Below are 5,543 nucleotides of genomic sequence, written 5' to 3' on the forward strand. Positions count from 1 at the left end.
CCGCCTGCCACCGGCTTCCGGATTGGCCGGGCAGCGTCACCCGCGCCGAGGATTGGCTCAGAGGGTCGCGTCAATCTCGGAGTGGGTGGGGGAACCGGGGCACAGGCTGGCGGCGCGGTGGTCACGTCTCGCACGCAGCAATGGCTCAGAAAGGGCGGGAAGCCCCTGAGGGGAGAAGAGCGGTTGGGTATCTGGTCCTGCTCGTCGCCTGAGGGGACTGACTGCCCTCGCGGGGTACCCAAAGTGTTCCCCCTGCCACGTTATACAAGCACAAACATACACACGTGTATATAATTGAAAGGTTCAGAGAAGAGTTGACAGAGGGGAATCGACAGAGGAAGTGTTTCTTCCCTCGCTCCTCACACTGGATCTCTGGGACACTCAAGAAAACTGAATGTGGGGAGAAAAAGAAGCAGCTAAACTCCCTCAGGAGGTAGTGATGGCCACCAACCTGGATGGCTTTAGAAGAGGGTTGGGGAAATTCACGGGGGATAAATAAGTTGTCGGCGGCTACTGGTCACGACGGAGGCAAGCAATGCTTCTGAATGCCAGTTGCTGGAAGCTGTGCTCAAAGTCCTGCTTGCGGGTTTCCCACAGGCATCCCGTTAGGCAATGGAAGAGGAGTGTACTGTACTAGACGGGCTACTTGCCGGGTCCTTAATTCCCCTCCTCGGAGGGATGAGAGTGGGTTTGGGTCTTGGAGCCCCGCACCGAGGTTTGCCACCTTCGTTCCTGCAAAAAGCGGGGCGGTTGGGGAACGGTTTTTGCTGCTGAAGTGACTTCAAAGCGACCCATGACAATTTATTGCAGCCCAAAAGGAGGTCCTCTCTGAATTGTGTCACGCGCGCAGGCGCACACACACATACGCATGAATTTGTAAATCTGTCTGCCCTTGGCTACCCAGAGCTTAAATGCATGACCTTTCACACACCTTTTCAAACACATGCATTTGGAGAGGACCCCTAATTTGGCGGCGGGGGTGGGGGGGAGAGAAAGGCCTGAAATACAAGACAAAACTGTATTAATCCAGGATGCAGCATTTTACATTTAAATACAGTTGTGAACAGGATCTGTTCCAGAGGCCCATTCGCAACATGAAAAGCTTGCAACCTGAGCACCATATCTGCACAGGTGCAAGATGTGATTTGATGCTTCTGTGCATGCACAAAGCGTGATTTGGCGCTTCTGTGCATGCGCAAGCAGTGAAACCCGGAAGTAACCCTTTATGGTACTTCTGGGTCACTGCGGGACGCAGCCTGAAAAAACGTATCATGAAGCAAACGTAACATGAGGTATGACTGTATGGGACAAGCCTGTGTTGTACAGGACAGATGGCAACCCTATACACCCCAAGAAGATCCAAGGTGACCCTGAGAGGGGGCAGCTGTGAAACAAGCCCCCCATCAGCAGATAGGTTGACAATAAGGCATGGCAGGGCCTGCTGGGGTAAATGGTAGTCACTAACATTCAGTCAGTCAGTCAATCAATCAATCAATCAATCAAAACCTATAAACTAGGGGTCATCACAGATGACCTGATGTTCACAACACCAGACCCCATAATGAATGGGGGGGGGGATGCTGAAAATAACTTTTCCTAAGAAACCAGAAGCTTTTCTTTTAGGTATAATAATAATAATAATTTATTATTTGTACCCCGCCCATCTGGCTGGGTTTCCCCAGCCACTCTGGGCGGCTTCCATAGAAACCAGAAATACACTAAAATATCACACATTAAAAACTTCCCTGAACAGGGCTGCCTTAAGATGTCTTCTGAATGTCAGGTAGTTATTTATCGTTTTGACATCTGGTGCGAGGGTGTTCCACAGGGCGGGCACCACTACCGAGAAGGCCCTCTGCCTGGTTCCCTGTAGTTTTGCTTCTCGCAATGAGGGAACTGCCAGAAGGCCCTCGGCGCTGGACCTCAGCGTCCGGGCAGAACGATGGGGGTGGAGACGCTCCTTCAGGTATACTGGGCCGAGGCCGTTTAGGGCTTTAAAGGTCAACACCAGCACTTTGAATTGTGCTCGGAAACGTACTGGGAGCCAATGTAGGTCTTTCAAGACCGGTGTTATGTGGTCTCGGCGGCCGCCCCGTCACCAGTCTAGCTGCCGCATTCTGGATTAGTTGTAGTTTCCGAGTCACCTTCAAAGGTAGCCCCACGTAGAGCGCATTGCAGTAGTCCAAGCGGGAGATAACTAGAGCATGCACTACTCTCGCAAGACAGTCCGCGGGCAGGTAGGGTCTTAGCCTGCGTTATGGGACCAGAGATCCTGAAGGACCAGACGAAACTATTTATGCATGTGACCACTGCTTCACGGGCTCTCTTAGCCCAGAAATGGAAAGATGGTACAACTCTGACCAAAGAAGAACAGCAGGCAAAACTGATGAACTATGCAGAGATGGCATAGGAAGAAACTGAAAACAAGAAGAGGAGGTCTTTAATAAAGATTGGGGAAAGTTTATAATTTACTGGAAAAACTATAGTAAACAGATACATACCATACATTGGTAGGATTGACAGAAAACCTGTAGTAAAAATTTGAACAGGATTGAAAAGGATTTATAAGAATAGTTACGAAAGAGATGCAGAGGGGGAAAACATTATATTAAGATCCAAAAGGGTGGGGGAAGTCAATGGGGATTATATATTTATGTTTTTAACTCATTTATGTAAAATAGAAAACACAAAAAAATAAAATTTATTAAAATAACAAACCCCAGACCCCATAAACACAGCAACCACCCTAACTAAAGAACTCAAGATATTCACAATGTTGTCGGGCCTACAAGTAAACTTTGCAAAATCTGAGGCTATGTGCTTCAAAACACACACATTAAGTTGTGGGTGAACATATCAGACGACACAGCAATTCTTCAAACAGCTCTTGTTTATTCAGAGGCCAGAGCAGAACTAAACAGCAAACAGCTCAGCCGGCCTGCTTTTATAGGCAGCCGGCTGTCAGCATTGTAGCAGCAACCCAGGATTTCCCGCCTAAAATAACTGACGTGGACCTGAGTGAAAACTATCTACACGATACTCCTGGTGGCCAGGGTGAGAACTTCAGTACATAATACCCCTCCCCACTGAGATAAGGCATTAGTTACAATCATAGCGGTTTCAGTAAGGCACATAAGCATTATGTGAACATAGTCCTTTAAATAAGTTGGGCGCTTGGAAACTCTGCTGGATCGCTGAGGGCCAGTACCAGAGTCTGGGTGGCCTTGCGGATTTCCTGGGCAGAGAGTTCAGCAGCTTCTGAGGCCACGGCCTCCTCAGTGGCTTTCTGCAGTGTGAGGTCTGGCTTGGCGAGGAGATGCCATTGCAGACGGATGTCCCGGACCCCGCAGACGATTTGATCCATCAGGGCATCGTCTAACTCCCCTTTGCATGGTTCCGGTGGTAGAATGCATGGCGGGCAACAATCTTGGACAGCTTTGGTGCGTAGTGGTTGTGGAGCTTCTCTTGAATCGTGTCCCACGGTGCTGCCTGGACTGCTACAGGTGCAACCAATGCTTGGGCTGTCTCAAACACCTCAGGCCCACAGAGGCTGAGGAATAGGCCCTGCTTCCGCTCCTGTGATACATCTGTCAGCTCATTGGCTTGGAGGTAGCAGTTGAACCGAGCGAGGTAGGAGTCCCATGATTCAGAGGCTGGCGCAAACGGCGGTAGAGGCACAAGTGAAGCCATGATTCCGATGCCGGCGAGAAAGGCGATGGATGGAACACCGTGCTCTAGCCAGAACAGTCAGCTCTGAATTGGATCTGTCCAGTGATTTCGCTCTGTGATTCAGCTCAGTGATTCAGCTCAGCCCAGAGGGTGGCTGCATCTGGCTGTGCTCTGATGTCCATCCATCCCATCCTCATCTCCAGTGTTAAGTTGTGGGTGAACATATCAGATGACACAGCTATTCTTCAAACGGCTCTTGTTTATTCAGAGGCCAGAACAGAACTGAACAGCAAACAGCTCAGCCGGCCTGATTTTATAGGCAGCCGGCTATCAACATTGTAGCAACAACAACCCAGGATTTCCCGCCTAAAATAACTGACGGATCTGAGTGAAAATTATCTACACGATACTCCTGGTGGCCAGGGTGAGAACTTCAATACATAACAATACACATACACGTCTTGCATACCCAAAAGGAATTCACCAACATCACAAAGATAAAACTCTGCTTCACTAAATTCAGATACCTAGGCAGAGTTAGAACAAAACATTGAGACTGAAGTCCATAAAAAGGTTAAGTATTTAGGGATTTGGTTAACATCAAGAAATATAAACCTATTTTAAAATAACTATGAAAAAAATTGGCTTGAGGTAAAAAGAAATCTAGAAATTTGGAGCAGAATGAATCTCTCACTGTTAGGCAAAATATTGGCGATGAAAATGAATGTGTTGCCAAAAATGCTATTTCTTTTTCAATCAATACCAGTCATCGTAAAAGATGAATGTTTTAAAAAATGGCAGAAAGAGATCTCAAAATTTATCGGGGGGGGGGGGGGAGCAAAAGGCCAAAGATAAAACATAAAATACTTACAGATATAAAAGATAGAGGCGGGTTTGCCCTCCCAGACCTTAAACTGTATTACGAATCTGCTTGTCTGGTATGGGTCAGGGACTAGATGAGGTTGGATAAGGAAGAGGCATTAGAATTAGAAGGACACGACAATAGATTTGGCTGGCATGGATATATCTATGGTATGGGAAAGGAAAGGTCCACAGAAGTTTTTATAACCATATAATTAGGAAATCATTAATGAGAGTATGGGAGAAATATAAAGATTTATTGGAACAAAAGACCCCTTGGTGGCTTTCACCATATGAAGCATTACAGCTCAAACCACTCGGAAAGAAAGGATAATGGCTCACATATGTTGATCTATTAAAGGATCATGACGGAAAATGGAAATTAAGAGATTACGATGAGATCAAAGATCATTTTCAAAGTTGGTTGGACTATTGACAATTACAGTGGTACCTCGGGTTAAGTACTTAATTCGTTCCAGAGGTCCGTTCTTAACCTGAAACTGTTCTTAACCTGAAGCACCACTTTAGCTAATGGGGCCTCCTGCTGCCGCTGCGCTGCCGGAGCACGATTTCTGTTCTCATCCTGAAGCAAAGTTCTTAACCCAAGGTACTATTTCTGGGTTAGCGGAGTCTGTAACCTGAAGCGTATATAACCTGAAGCGTATGTAACTCGAGGTACCACTGTATACAAAATGTATAAAGAAGACAGTAAGAAAGGATTTAGCTATACAAGATCTAGGTTCCAAACGGAAGTGATTGAAGGGAAAGTGAAATTACTGAAGGCGGCATACAGCATACTATTAGAATGGGAGACGAAAGATGAAGAGGTAAAATCAGTCATGATTAAATGGGCACAAGATGTAGGCCATAATATTATGATGGAAGATTGGGAAAAGTTACGGAAAAATTTACAGACTGTTCCCTGTTGAAGAAGAATTATATGAAGAGGATGTATAGATGGTTTATGACACCAGTGCAGTTAGGGAAAATGTACAAAATTAGTTCAAATATAT

The sequence above is a fragment of the Podarcis erhardii genome (genome assembly GCF_964252035.2).
Source record: "Podarcis erhardii genome assembly, chromosome: Z".
In the NCBI taxonomy this organism is placed as follows: Eukaryota; Metazoa; Chordata; class Lepidosauria; order Squamata; family Lacertidae; genus Podarcis; species Podarcis erhardii.